This window comes from Cyprinodon tularosa, unplaced genomic scaffold, assembly GCF_016077235.1.
Source record: "Cyprinodon tularosa strain WSP-4 unplaced genomic scaffold, ASM1607723v1 ctg421, whole genome shotgun sequence".
Classification (NCBI taxonomy): domain Eukaryota; kingdom Metazoa; phylum Chordata; class Actinopteri; order Cyprinodontiformes; family Cyprinodontidae; genus Cyprinodon; species Cyprinodon tularosa.
Window position 1 is genome coordinate 373341 of NW_024039143.1, and position 16178 is coordinate 389518.

General features: G+C 38.5%; 1 protein-coding gene across 1 annotated transcript in view; it reads left to right on the plus strand.

Moving 5' to 3' along the window:
- The window catches only part of LOC119792566 (calsyntenin-2-like), a 366929-nt gene that overhangs the window by 283315 nt on the left and 67436 nt on the right, over positions 1-16178 (plus strand). The gene's annotated exons all lie outside the window — the stretch shown is intronic.

A 16178-nucleotide genomic window follows, 5' to 3' on the forward strand; every position in this document is an offset into this window, starting at 1 on the left:
TAGCATACTACCTCAGTTCCTGTTTTTTATTTTATTTTATTGGCTATAAAGCAACTGAGGTCCTTTTTAAACAATCTAAAATCAGTTATGCTTCCTGAAATATTTAAGCTTTTATGTCAAGAGCTGCATTCTTAACACTTCTTAACGCTAAAAGGCTTTTTTATTGTTACTTTTCCCTCTAGGTTTTAGCTTTGTAATTTTTCATCCTTTTCTTCTTCTTTAGCTGTTATTAATGTAAATTCCTCCATGGTCCTCCTAGGGGTCGGCGTCTCCTCCCACAGCTCCTCACCTCTCTCTCCTTCTATCTCATTTCCTTTTTGAAGTCATGACGGTAACAGTGACAGTCTCCCAGAGCCTTTCAACTCCAGAGAAGCTGTGGAAACAGTCAGGTTCTAATGGAAAGACTGGCAACAAAGAAAGAGAGAGCAAATAAACTGCAGGGAGAAGGAGGGAAGATGGAGGGAAGCTAAAGAAGTCTTGTTTTCGTCTCGCCCCGACAAGTGCCCCGAGAGATGATGGAGGGTCCTTTGATGTGTGTTGTCTTCGTTCTCCACCTCTACCGCTTCCTATCCGTTGTCTTTCTGCTTGTTTGTAGTCCTCCCTCTTCCTTTTGTCCTGTTATTTTGATCTTCTCTTGATTCATTTCTTCCGTCTGTCAATTTGCATCAAGCGGAGACGCGGGGGAAGAGGTGGCTTTGGGGAACGGACAACCACTCGCTTGGTTTTCACAAGGCCGGAAATTCTCCACTAAAATTCAGCTCCACCTTTTTGGTTTTTGAAGTCCTCCTTAATGGTACCGACTCCAGTTTCACACTTCAAAAATTGCAATCTAAATAAATAATTTCTTCTTAAAATAAGTGGATTTTGTCTTGAATTGAGGAGATAAGTGAGACAATCTACATATAAAATAAGAAAAATCCGTCACATTGTCTTATTTCAAGTGTATTTCATCCGATTATCTTATTTTAAGAGTAAAAATGCTCATTCCATTGGCTACGGTGGCTGAGAAGTGCAAAACACATTTACAATTCAAAAACACATTAACAAATAAAAAACAAAATAACATTTGAAGAAACAAAATCATATTTTATGAAACAAATGTATTTTTTAAAAAAAAGTAAAAAAATTTAAAAGCACATTTACATTTTAGCAAACAAATTTATATTTTAGGAAACAAATTCACATTTTAAATAAGTTAGATTTTAGGTGAGAGAAAGTTTCATTTTAGAGAAAAAAATACATTATAGGGAAACAAATTTACATCTAAAAAAAAATTGACAGTTCGGAAACACTTGTACAAGTGCAAAGACAAAACTGCAAGCGGCAAAACACAGTTACATAGCCAAAAGCAAATGAACAAAAGACGGCTACACGGAAAGGGAATGTCCCAGTGGCCGGATGTGACGTCACCATTACCCTGACTTGTAGTACAAACAGCTCAATCTGTAGTCCTCCTGCTTCACGTGAAAAGTCAATGGCGATTTTATTATTGTGAAGCAAATTTCAGCCAATTTACACCATTTTGTTCTTCGTGCGGACAGTCTCTGGAACTTTTACGGGACACGGACCAGGTGACAGGACCACCGGAACGGCTGCAACGCAGCCACTGCCACGAATTGAGCTCGGGCCTGCTGCTTGGTCCTGCCACCTGGTCCGTGTCCCGTAAAAGTTCCAGAGACCACAATAAGGGCAAAACATGGTTCGGTTAGCGTAAACTTAAGAAAAAACAGCTTCAGTGCAAATCTTTCCATCTAAAATCGCCACTGACTTTTCACGTGAAGCAGGAGGACTACAGATTGAGCTGTTTGTACTACAAGTCAGGGTAATGGTGACGTCACATCCGGCCACTGGGACATTCCCTTTTGTTCATTTGTTTTTGGCTATGTAACTGTGTTTTGCCGCTTGCAGTTTTGTCTTTGCACTTGTACAAGTGTTTCCGAACAGTCAAATTTTTTTTAGAAGTAAATTTATTTCCCTATAATGTATTTTTTTTCTCTAAAATGAGACTTTCTCTCACCTAAAATCTAACTTATTTAAAATGTGAATTTGTTCCTAAATTGTAAATTTGTTTTTAAAAATTTTAACTTTTTTTTCAAAAAAATATTTGTTTCATAAAATATAATTTTGTTTCTTCAAATGTTATTTTGTTTTTTATTTGTTAATGTGTTTTTGAATTGTAAATGTGTTTTGCACTTCTCAGCCACCGTAATTGGCAGATCATTGTATTAACATGCTCATATTAAGGGTAAATACACTTAATTTAGGGAAATCTTTATTTATTTCAGGATCGTTTTTGCAGTGTAGCCGTCAAATTCTGCAAAGAAACAGGTTTTACTTATTTTTCTTTGGGTTTTTATTTTTTGTGTTATATCGTCTCCACATTTCTAAATATTTTGATGCTGTATAAACACAGATTGTACATGTGCACACCGGCGGTTCTAGACGGGGTCCAACAGGGGCCAGAGGCCCTGTAGAACTGGTCCCTGTTATGGCCCCTGTAACTAAAGCATTATATGAAATAAATGTATTATGGTAAAAAAAAAAAAAAAGTGACAAAGACACTGTAACTGATTGGTCCCTCTCTTCTTTGTGGGTCTTACATTTCTGATTTACTAGCATCAGTTTTATTCAAGTTCTAATTCTGAATTGATTAAAAGCGAGTAAATTCCTGTACCATGAATATACAGTGAAATAACATTCCAAAAATGTCTTTCTTTGATCTTAGATATTTTTTTATACGACTACAAAGACAATACAACAATAAAATGCAATATTTCTCTTCGGTCTAACATGACTCATTGACAGACCTTATAAATAAAAAAGAATGAAAGAGGTTTCCCTTTGGTTCAATCTGGCCACATGGCTATAGAATTTCTCCCTAGATTTTAATGGTAGCTTGCATCCGCGCATGTCGCATTATGGTTTCTATATAATTCTTCTGCTGAGACCATTTTACAGAAAAAATAAAAAAGATCATTCTTTTCCTTACTTAATTATTCAGCTGTCCAACAATATCTTCAAACATCAGCTCAACACAGTATCGCTTTTAAAAAACAAATTGTGTCATGGTGTAGCATATTTGGCCACGCCCATCATCAAAGGCTCAGCCAATGAGGTCAAATTCACAGATAAATGAGTGACAGAACCCGTTTTTGCAGCATAGAAACTTAGAAAACCAGTAATGTTTGCATTTTACATCATTAATAACACCAAAATCTCTTAATGTTGGGTTTATATGTTACACTGGAAAAACGATCTAGAAATAAGTAAAAATTTCTTAAATTAAGTGTATTTACCCTTGATTTGAGTAGGTAAATGAGATAGTTTGCCAATGGAATCAGTATTTTTACTCTTAAAATAGGATAATTAGATAGTATTCACTTGAAATAAGAGGATGTAATTGTGTTTTCCTATTTTAAATCTAAATTGTCTTGTTCCATTGGCAAGATGTCTCTTTTACCTCCTCAATTCAAGAACCAATGCACTTATTTTAAGAAAAAATAACTTATCAAGATTTAGATTTTTGCGGTGTATTTTACTCTTTCCAAAAAAATTTTAAAAACAATCCACTATTATTAATCTACCATGTCTTCAAAGCCTACCAACTTTGAAGACGTTTCTCTTCCCATCCAGGAAGCTTTTTCAATTCGAAATGTCAGCATTAGCGTTGTGTTCCAGGCTTTATTGAGTGGACCAAAAAAAAAAAAGCCTTGATTTCGCTTAGAAAACATGCAAAATGAAGTGGATGAACGGGTCCGCTCCTTAGGAATGGGGAGGCATTTGGTTTCTTTGTTAGCCTGTAATAACCCATACTGGGCTATGTCTCAGAGAGGGGGGTCGTTAAAAAGAATTTTTGGCCTGCGGAAAAGGTGAGGTCTCTGTAATGTTCCCCTATAACGGGGTGAGATGACAGCGGGAAGGAATTAACTCTATCGCTGCTTTGTAGGTTTTGAAAGCTGAACCCTGAGTCCACTCCCTCTGTTTAAGGTTGGTTTTTCTTTCTTGACATAGATGGCTTCCTTCACGCCCCTCTCAAACCACCCGTCTTCTTTGTCCAAAATGTGAACATCAGTGGCGGCTGGTGAAAAATATTTTTGGTGGGGCTGATATAGCCTAGTGTATGTCTCCAACTAATCCAGAATAAGAATTCAAATAAACAATTGGACAATAAATACAATTTAGCAGTAATGATTTAATTTACTATATAATAACAGTAACAGTGATGATTTTGGTCACAATAAGCATGACATGAAATTTTCATATCCTACAACATGGATGTTCTTCTGGCAAACGGGTAGATAAATAAGGATCTCACCGAATTTGGTGGAAGTTGCATCTCGCTCGTTACGTTCACCATCGTCCCTCTAATTGTCTGCAACTGCGCATTGGGTGCAGAAGCCTGTTAAAGGGCAATATTTTCAGCGCCCCAAGACCATAAAATTCTGAGACGCTGATTGGCCATTAAATTATTAAATTGACCTAGCAATAGTACATGATTGGCAGATTCTCTGCACATGTGGGTCAGTCTGATCAGCGCCCCAAGACAGAGACGGTAGGAGTCTGTCTGTGGAAATCCACAAATGAATGACAGTAGGTAAGGAAATGTAGTTTATATAATTTGTTTTGCTTATAGGTACACAGTCTAGAGATTAAAACTGACATTTATGAGTTAATTTGTAAAAATAGATTTTACGTTTCTCTCTTCTGATCAGGGAGGGCGGTGCCCCAGCACCCCCTATGGGCCGGCCGCCACTGGTGAACATTCTGGTCCTCAAAAGAATGTCCTTTGTTATTTTACTCTGTTTTTTTTTATTTAGCAGCAGGTTATACTTTCAGTAACTTTAATCTTATCATAAACAAAGGTTATCATGTACAGCCTAAAAATCTCCTGCTAAGAACAGAACAAACTCAACCTGAACTAAATGTTCATGATGGGATTAATCTTATGTAATAGTTTTATGATCAGATTAAGAGATAAAAAAAAATAAACCCGCTGTTTCAATTAAATACCATGGTGTTATGATTTATTTCTAAGAGACTCTATTAGAAACCTTTTGAATGTAAAATGAAGATACACAGCAAAAACTGGTCTAAAAATAAGTTAAAAAGTGTAATGATCTGCTAATGAAATTAGTGCTTTGCTCCTAAAATAAATTAATTATATATGCTGCACTTGAAGTAACATAATGAAGATTTCTTTTTCATCTTACGTGAAAAAAATCTTATTCTATTGGAAGATCTTTTTATTTACCTACTCAAATCAAGTGTAAATATACTTATGTCAAGAACAATTTAATTACCTTTAGTTCGTTGATTGCAGCGATTGTGTTGTTGAAGTGAGAAAAACAACCTAAACGCTCATTATAACCATCAATCATCCTTTATGACTCACAGTGAGACTGTGGTAGGAAATCTCACATACTGCGACCTTTACATGTTACTTTATTGTTTCCTCGTCTGATGCTGTGCTCAGGTTTTGTTTTTTTTTTTCAGCTGCAACCTTTGGAAGCTTCCAGTAACAAGAGTTTGCATATTTTATCTATTTCAGCAATGCGGTACCTTCCTTCTACATGCTCAGTACATCGCAGTACATTTACATTTATATCACTCATTATTACTCTACTCTAAATTAAATCAACGGCTAAATGGTGGAAATCTGGAAGGAACCGGATGTTTTAATGAACATGGATCCTACGTTAGAAATATGATGTAAACAGATAATCAATGACTTGTTGTCAACGAATGGATAATTAGATTAAAATATATTCCAACCAGTAACCTGATGAATTAATTTCTTTTAATGTTGTAATATTAATGTCATCCACTGATCATTCTTTAGCCTCGTGAGACCATCCTGATCTCGCGAGTTTTCAAGGTTTCACTCGCAGATCAGTCTGGAGACTCTCCGTTAAAGAAAATTTGGAGCCGTTCACCAAAGGAACGTCCAATCAGCGTTGGCTTTGAGGCGGGTTGAGGTGTGACGCAACGAGAAGCGCGGACAGTTCAGTCTAAAGAACATGGCGGCTTCAGCCGATGAAACTAGCGTAAGCATGGCTATCGAGCAAGTTTTATCGGAATTACAGAGTATTTCTTCACTGAAAGAAGAGCAAAACACTGCTCTGGAGGCTTTTCTCAGAGGAAAAGATGTTTTTGCTCTTCTCCCGACTGGTTTCGGCAAGAGTAGCCTGGCTTGTGGTTGTTTTTTGGTCGTCGCTCTGTTAGTACGTCATATGCTTCGTTGATCTGATTGGTTTATTTGGCCAGTCTATCACCAACATAGGCCAATCAGCTAACCTGTATTTTCGCCCCTTCCCAAAATTACTTCAACGAAAGGTTTCCAGATGGATATGCGGAGCAAATCCATCTGGCGGAGTCAGGTTAATCATTCTTAAGCAGAGTCACAAAAAACAGAAACAAGAATAGATCCAAAGTCCGGCCTAGTATCATTTATACAGAATGAACTTCTGTTTGTGAATATAAATACTCGATATATTCCTTAAGTTGTCCCCTATATAGTGCCTCTTTAGCAGTGCTACATGGTGGGGTAGGGCCAAGGTCTCCGCTGTGCTCAGAAGGAAAGAATGCGATGATTGAAAGTGCAAAGCATTACGCAAAACGTCTGTAAGAAAAAGAGCCTTAGCCTGTGGGTCGACTTAAGGCAGCGGATAGCTTGTAGCAGCGGCTCAGAGAGCAGCAGAATGGCTCCAAACAGCAGACGAAGCAATATGTCCCGGTCTGGTGGTTCACAAAACACTCCGTTCAACTTGGTTTGAAATGCAGGAAAAGACAGTCACTACGTTCAGCTCTTTCAGAGTCGTAAGCAAGATACAGTCTGAGGCGGCCATCGAAGACAGACTGTTCTCCGGACTCCTTATGGTTAGGAATGCACAATTTAATCGGTCCCCTTAAAACTGAATATCGGACATCAGCCACTCCACCAATATTTAACCCGATATTTGATCAGCTTCTGAGTTTCTAAAGTCTAAAAAAAAAAAATACTACTTCTGCTTCTTCCTTTTAAAATATCCCAATATCTTCATATGCTGATATATTGCCATTTAAAAACACCATATCAATCTCTTCTACTAATGAAATATTGCTATATGTCATTGTTATGCTACGAAATCCCCCGAAAATTCACCAAATGTTGCCATATTTTTATATGTTGATATATTGACGCGGTATCGATCTATTTTACTAACAAAATCTCACTAGAATTTGCAAAATATCACGAGAGTTTGTAACAGAACGATGAAATTTCACGAGATCTTAAAATTAAATAGATTGATACCGCGTTTTTAATAATCAATTTGATATCAGCATATGAAAATATATTTGAGTATATTATTTTTTAAAGTGTCAGAAATGAATAACAAACCTGCTATTTTCAATGACTCCTTATTTTTGTCCAGCTTTAACATCGGTATCGATATCGGTTATCGGCTACATGAGTTTTAAAATATCGGCCAAAATCTCAATATCCTGCATCCCTACTTATGGTCGATCCAAAAAAACACGTTGTTTACAAGTTTGAAGTCATTTCTCGTCCCATCCAGGAAGCTTTTTCAATTAAAAATGTCAGAAATAGCGTTGAATTCCAGGTTTTATACAGTAGCCCAACAAAGTCTTGTTTTGGCTTAGAAACATGCAAATTGAAACGGACGAACGCTGCATTGTAGCTTTTTTAAATCTGAGTCCACCCCCTCTGTTTAAGGTAGGTTTTTCTTTCTTAACATAGATGGTTTAGAGGCAAGGATGCATTTTTGTCATGTCTCTAAGGGTAGGGTGCATGTGTTAAAGGTACGTATGGGCATGTGTGGGTGGAGCTATAAGTGGGTGTTGGCATGCGTCTGGAGCTGAATGATTGTCTAATGAATATCACCTGGATCTGCTCTGGGGCTGTTTTTTTGTTTGTTTGATTCAGAGAGAGACTAAGGCAGGGTGCCAATATTTCTGTTGACTGCAAGTTTAAAGCAAAATAAGTCTGCAAATATACCTGTTGTACAATGCTTCACAGATTGATAGTCGCCTACAGATGGCTTTCTTCTCTCCTCTCTCAAATCACCTGTCTTCTTTGTCCAAAATGTGAACATTCTGGTCCTCAAAAGAATGTCCTTTGTCCATAAGGTTTAGATGTACCACAGAGTCTTGTCCAGAGGAGAGCGCTCTCCTGTGTTGGGCCATGCGTCTTTGGAGAGGTTGTTTAGTTTCTCCAATATAAAGATCAAAGCATTCCTCACTGCACTGAACTGCAGACACCATTCCACTCATATTTGGTCTGGGGGTTTGGTCTTTAGGATGACCTAGTCTCTATTTAAGGGTCTTGTTTTGGACACATCCCTGTTCAGCCAAGCCAACGACCCCTCTTTCAGAGACAAAGATAGCTATCAGGTTTTGCAAGCTAACAAAAAACCCAATGACTGCCCATTCCAAAGGGGTGGAGCCCTTCTTCCAGTTTAAATTGCATGTTTTAAAGCCTCAAACTCAACGCTATTTCTGACATTTTCAATTGAAAAAGCTTCCTGAATGGGAAGAGAAACGTCTTCAAACTTGGAAACAAAGTCCAGTGGATTGTTTTCTTTTAGCTTTTTTTGGAAGTACTATGAGCTGGATGACTGAGAATCTTCACCAGCAGATTCATTATGGTGGCTACGACATAGCCATTAGCTGAGAATAGCATGTCGCGCCTCACAGGAGCCGCAGGACACCGGCTAAGAAAGCGTGGAGTTGGAGTCAGTTGCTTAATTAATCCGTTGAACTGATGTGATGTCAGATAGGAGTTGCTGCTTTCTTGATTAACATTTGATCTTCAACATGTGAATAATACTAATATTCTTATTTTTTTAGTTATTTTAAAATGTTATATTTCCAAATATCTATTCGTTTACGGTTGCTTTTTGTATCTCTGCTTCCATCTCCTTGAACCCCAGTCAGCCTCAGCAGATGGCCGCTGACACTGAGCCTGTTTCTGCTGGAGGTTTCTTCCGGTTTTTCCTCTCCACTGTCGCTACAAGCATGCTTAGTTTGGGGAATTGCCTGCAAGTCAATGAGTCCACGCAATCTGCACGTTTTCCTTAGATAGAAAACTGTGGATCAATTTGACTGGATGATCTGGTGAACTGGAAAGTGCTTTGAGATGACATGATGTGAATTGGCCTATAGAAACAACCTCAATTGAAATGAATTATAGATTATAATTAATGTTATTAACAATCATGAGGAGAGTATTTATTCCAATCCTCCGTAGAAATGGATTGCAAAGTTGGAAGGCAAATTTCTTTGTAGACTGACTCGTTTATTTCAGTCTTTAACATATTTTAATATCTAGAGTTAATCAATGTTCTCTTCTGAGACTCTTAAGTCCAAAAGTAATCTTTTTTCAGTCAATTCCTTCTGTGTGTTTCTAATGATGATTAAATATTTCTGTGTATTTAGGCATTGCTCATATCTCTGCAGATAACAAATGTCAATCTGCCTCAGCCTTTTATATCTCAATGCAAAAGTTGATTTGAAATGATCTAAAAATCATAGAAACATTTTTCAGCAACACACCTTTTCTGAACAGAACATTTATCATTCAGAGATACTGAGATTTTTTTTCTTAGAGCTTCCTAGATTTTCAGTTCTATTCTGCTCTTCAGTCCTCTGCTTTCTGTTGACACATGCAGCCGTGTTATTCTCCTCCTCCTTCTGGTCCAAAGAGAGCTCTCCAAACTGTCATCAAAAGCCTGCTCAGGCAACAGACTCTTGGGCAATATTGCTGCTCCATTTCCCCTTTGAAGCCTTCAAGAGGAAGTCACCCGCTAGGGCCCTGCATCCCCGATGGGGCCTGAGATCTCTTTGAAATGCTGAGCAGCAAAAAGCGCGAAAGGAATTAGTGTTTGTGAACGGCTGTCTATATTGGTGCATTACAGATATCAGCTGGATGGTAGGATTTCCCAGATTTAAAAAAAAGGGAGGCTCGAAGTTCTTTCCTACGGAGTGATTTCTGATTAAAAAGCATTAGCTGCATCCAGTAAGTGCTCAATATTTGGTAAACCCAAAAGAAAAACAACAATATCATCATGAGACATAAAAAATAAATGTCAGGCTTTGCAAACATTTCACGTTTTCCTAAAAATGAGTGAAGTTTGTCCCATATTGCTACTAACAAAAAACGTTTTGAAGAAAATATACAGAAATGAAACTTTTAATATTTGTTTAATAAAATTAAGTTTTGTTCTCTCAAATGTTATTTTCGTATATATTTTTTATATATATTAATGTATTAGTATTTTTTCTAAATAGATTTAGTATTTAGATATTTTAGACATTTTTTTTATTTGATTTCAGATACACTCACCGGCCACTTTATTAGGTACACCTGTCCAACTGCTCGTTAACACCTAATTTCTAAGCAGCCAATCACATGGCGGCAACTCAGTGCATTTAGGCATGTAGACATGGTCAAGACAATCTCCTGCAGTTCAAAGCGAGCATCAGTATGGGGAAGAAAGGTGATTTGAGTGACTTTGAACGTGGCATGATTGTTGGTGCCAGAAGGTCTGAGTATTTCAGAAACTGCTGATCTACTGGGATTTTCACGCACAGCCATCTCTAGGGTTTACAGAGAATGGTCCGAAAAAGAAAAAACATCCAGTGAGCGGCAGTTCTGTGGGCGGAAATGCCTTGTTGATGCCAGAGGTCAGAGGAGAATGGCCAGACTGGTTGGAGCTGATAGAAGGGCAACAGTGACTCAAATAACCACCCGTTACAACCAAGGTGGGCAGAAGAGCATCTTTGAACGCACATACGTCGAACTTTGAGGCAGATGGGCTACAGCAGCAGAAGACCACACCGGGTGCCACTCCTTTCAGCTAAGAACAGGAAACTGAGGCTACAATTTGCACAAGCTCATGGAAATTGGACAATAGAAGATTGGAAAAACGTTGCCTGGTCTGATGAGTCTCGATTTCTGCTGCGACATTCGGATGGTAGGGTCAGAATTTGGAGTCTACAACATGAAAGCATGGATCCATCCTGCCTCGTATCAACGGTTCAGGCTGGTGGTGGTGGTGTCATGGTGTGGGGAATATTTTCTTGGCACTCTTTGGGCCCCTTGGTACCAATTGAGCATCGTTGCAACGCCACAGCCTACCTGAGTATTGTTGCTGACCATGTCCATCCCTTTATGACCACAATGTACCCAACTTCTGATGGCTACTTTCAGCAGGATAATGCGCCATGTCATAAAGCTGGAATCATCTCAGACTGGTTTCTTGAACATGACAATGAGTTCACTGTACTCAAATGGCCTCCACAGTCACCAGATCTCAATCCAATAGAGCATCTTTGGGATGTGGTGGAACGGGAGATTCGCATCATGGATGTGCAGCCGACAAATCTGCAGCAACTGTGTGATGCCATCATGTCAATATGGACCAAACTCCCTGAGGAATGCTTCCAGCACCTTGTTGAATCTATGCCACCAAGAATTGAGGCAGTTCTGAAGGCAAAAGGGGGTCCAACCCGTTACTAGCATGGGGTACCTATAAAGTGGCCGGTGATATATATATATATATATATATATATATATATATATATATATATACACCTCCAGCAGACCAATAGAAATGTTTTGGCTTCTCACACCAGAGGAAAGCCCGTCCCACAGACGTAAGGAGCATATGGTTTATGGAACAAAAAATGCAATTCATTACACTCAATGTGTAAAACATAAAGGAAATTAAAATTAATATAAAATCTGACATAAAAAAAGATAAAACTTGACAGAATTAATAATTAAAAAATTATTTGAAAAACAAAAAATCAAAGCAAAATCTTAGAAAAACAGCAAAGTCACTCTAAAATCCTGTTTGATTTTGAACATTTCTCAAAATTTCATTTCTGATTGCATTTTTTTTTTCATGCATTTCAAATGTGTTATTTCTTGAACAAAATTAATTTCCAATATTTCAAAGAAATTCTCTCTTTTATCCTAAAGAGTAAAAAAAACAAAACAAAAACACAATATCCTGATCAGACATAAGAAATTGCATTAGTCCTAACATCCTAAATAGCTAATTAAATTTGATCCCATTAGTATTGATCAAACCTGCAGAACATCAACCCTTAACAGGATTATCCCCCCTGGACTGCGCTCAGTAGATCGACACACCGCCTGCATATAAACCAGCTGTGCAGCGTCATCATCAACAGGCCAGATGTTGTACCTTACTTCTCCATAACTAGGAAAAAGAACTAAATTGATTAGAACTCCCATCTGCTAGCATGGTGTTAATAAGCAGATTGCGGCGCACTCCTCATTAAACATGGAGGTTACCCAAGGCTGGGTGCTCAAATGGTGCCCCAGGTTACAGCAGAGGAGCTGAGAGAGAAGAAGCACGACCTGATGAGAGGAGGAAGGAGAATCTGACAGGCAGTTTGGTCCAGCAGCTGCTGATAAAACACAACGAGGCAATGTGAAAGGTTGAGCTTGTAGGATTCACTAAGTCATTTTTTCTTAATTTTGTTTTTTTCTGGAACTTTGCAAATGGAACAAGACAATTTATATTTAAAATAAAAAAAAAACAATGACATTGTCTTATTTCAAGTGCATATTATCTAGTTATCTTATTTTAAGAGGTAAAATACTCATTGGGAAATCATTGCTTTTACCGGCTATTAAAGGGATAGTTCGGTATTTTTGACATGAATCTGTATGGCATCCCCATCACCAGCGGCATGCAATCACACTGACTTACCCCTGGCAGCGTCCTGTGAGCAGAGTTATCGTCCAGTTTTGGTCAAGCCAAAAGTAGTCCGGCAGGTTTTTAGAGCCAGCGAAATAAAACGTTTCTCTTCCCAAAACATTATGTGTTCAAAAGAGCGATATTTTCGCATCCCAAAAACATTGTAGTGGAAAAAGTCACACGTCGTTATCAATTGGTCCTATTTTCTCTCTGTTCGTATCAGTGCGCGCCGTCATTCAGACAGCGAGCCCAACAACAGCCATGTCTCCCTCCGCCGCGGAGGGAGACATGACTGAATGGTCACTTTTTAAACACCACAATGTATTAAATAAATAAAAATGCTGGGAACCAATTCTTTTTTACATTTCTTTAATATTTTGTTCTATTCAGCTACACAAGCATCCTCTTTAAACTACTAAGAATTGTGCTATAAATGTGACTTTACCCGATTCTTATGTACACCTTAGTAATTTATTGATATGCCGCACAATGTCCTCCTTTTTGGTGCTATAGAAATGGCCACCCTAAGCGCGACAGTTCAGTAGCCGATGAAACTAGCGTTAGCGTGGCTATCGAGCAAGTTTTATCGGAATTACAGAGTATTTCTTCACTGAAAGAAGAGCAAAACACTGCTCTGGAGGCTTTTCTTAGAGGAAAAGATGTTTTTGCTCTTCTCCCGACTGGTTTCCGCAAGAGTTTGATCTATCAATTGGCTCCTCTTCGTCGTCGCTCTGTTAGTACGTCTTATGCTTCGTTGATCTGATTGGTTTATTTGGCCCGTCTATCACCAACATAGGCCAATCAGCTGACCAGTATTTTCGCCCCTTCCCAAAATTACTTCAACAGAAGGTTTCCAGATGGATATGCGGAGCAAATCCATCAGGTTAGCTAAATACACTTAATTTAAGAAATTTTGACTTATTTCTAGATATTTTTTAAACCATGAAGGTTTACTGACCAAATACTGAAAGTCCAAGAGGATGGGTTAAATGCAGAGTTAATTTCTCCATTGTGAGATCAATAAGGTTACATTTTTATTTCTTTCAAAGCTAATCAGATTCATTTATATGTTTAGAAATATTAGAAAAGGCTTGATTAAATAATGTTGCACAGAGCACAACATTCAATAAAGTACAGGCCTGTCTTGATGCTTGTGATGTGAGGCAAATTTTCAACTTCAACATTGGACCAAGACGTCACTAGTCTGATCTAACAAGACAAGATAAGCATCAAGGCGCAGCTCTGGTGAGAGAGATTCAGAAAAAAAAAAAAGAGCCAAACAATAAAGCACACTGAATATGCCCTGGCTCGCTTCCATGTTGCTCTCCATGGTTTACTTTCCTAATTTCTGAGGCACTGATGACATCATCAACACTGGAGAACTGAGGCTATGCAGCTTGACAACGGAGGGTCCTGGGTTTTTTTTCCCCAAATCGTAAATAAGTCAAACGCAGATTGTTAGCGGGTTTACCCGGGTTTGACAAACTTACATTAACAAGCTTATTTCAGCTGATTTTATCAGTACCGGTGGATCACATCAGAGCAATCTATTGTTGGACTGCTGATACAGTTAAGATGCATGGAGATCCATCCTCCTAAGCACATTACAAGTCAGGTGCAAAACAAATACCCACCCCTTGTTGTTCTGGATTGATGGAGTCTTTTATTGGACTATGAGAATAGCCTTTTGAATCATGACGAGAGGTCTTATTTAATTTCTTTGGAATGAGTTCCATGACTGAATTGTAAATGCTTGGGTCAGACGCAACAGGTGCAATGTCGTAGGATACGTACGTGGCTCTCAGGGGTACAACGCAAACAAGTTGGTCGACTAGGTCTGGCGTTCCCACTCTATGACGACTGGAGCCAAGCCGGTGATTTTAAGCCACGTCGACCAACGTCAAACGACTCTACAAACGACCCGGTCAGCGAGGCCGTACCTACTGCCACTAAAAGCTGATTGTTTGCTGGTTAAAACATTGGGAAAGGGCTAAAGACTTCTCAATAGATGTCAAAATGTCTAAAAAAAACAACTAAATGAAAGGTTGTCTTCTGTGGTCAGAACATTCAGATTTCTATTCATTTCTTATTTCATATATTTATTTATGCTATTTACTCACTGAAAAATATTTTGACTCAGTCTGTTTCACCTGAAATGCCACAAAATGTCTGAGTGAGGGGTGTTTGCAGGCAAGTCATAATAAGCCAGTTTCTTTCTCAAATTTTATTCATAACATGTTACTATTTAACTAAAGTGTCTGTGATTGGTTTTGATTACTTCAGGTAAGGAAAACAAAGGCAAGCCAGATCAGAACTAGGGGTGTAAATCACATCCATAATGGCGATTCGACTCAGTATCGATTTCCTGACCCAATGATTCGATTATTTTCGATACTCAAGAATACACCACGATACGATTCGATTCGAATAATTGGTAATTATTATTATTATTATTTTTTTTTTTTTTTAGACCTTACAGGCTAAACAAAGTTTCAAGTTTGAAATAAATCAATGAAAGCTGTAATATTGTTATGCGTTTTTTTTAGAAACAACAGCAGATAACAGAAGTAGAAAAGTTGCATCAAAAAATACTTCAAAAATACTGCACAATATCAGTGCAATGAGTGCAATGCAATACCTCGAGTCCAGACAATCCCCCCCCCTCCTCCTCCACAGACGCTCCGCTGCACCTCTCCCAAATTGTAGCTGACCGCAGACAGGAATCCGGCTTGTTTTGTTTTTATGACCGAAACTGCGGAAAAAAACTCTTGAAGTTTGACCCGCTAGAAGAGCGAGATGCGTGAGAACGCTGGGACCCTTTTTCCACCTGGATCTCCACTCTTTTTGGCCCTCATGTCCCTCCGTCGTCGGACTAAACTCGCCCCCACTTCCTCACCGCAGCGTGTAGCGCAGACCACGCTTCAATATTGAGCATAATTAAAAAATGTCTGTCAAGCTCACTGCGACACACTGCTGTAAGAGTATAACCAGGAAGCGAGGTAGGAGGGCAAAATAGGTTTAGCGCCACCGCAGCACGGGAGGGAGAATTACGCCCAGGAGCAAATGGATTAAAATAGACCGGAGGAAAAAAAAAAAAAAACATGAATCGATTCTCTTGCGGACGTATCGATGCATCGGATCGTCGGCTGTTGGATCGATGCATCGATACAAAACGATCATTATTTACACCCTTATCAGAACGGGGATTATTACCCAAAATAAGAGCTGTATGATGTCCTGTTCTCTTTGCAAAGATGTAATAAAACACAGACTGAGTGAAATCCATCGTTCTCTGTTTATTTAACTGGAGTGAATAGTTGAATACTTTTTCCCACAGCACTTCCAATATAAGTCTGTTTTGTGATAACGTCAGGGCTCCATGTTAACCATCGCCCGATCGCCTGGGGCAAGTAGTTTTAATTTTCGGGAAGGTACAAATTTCATTGC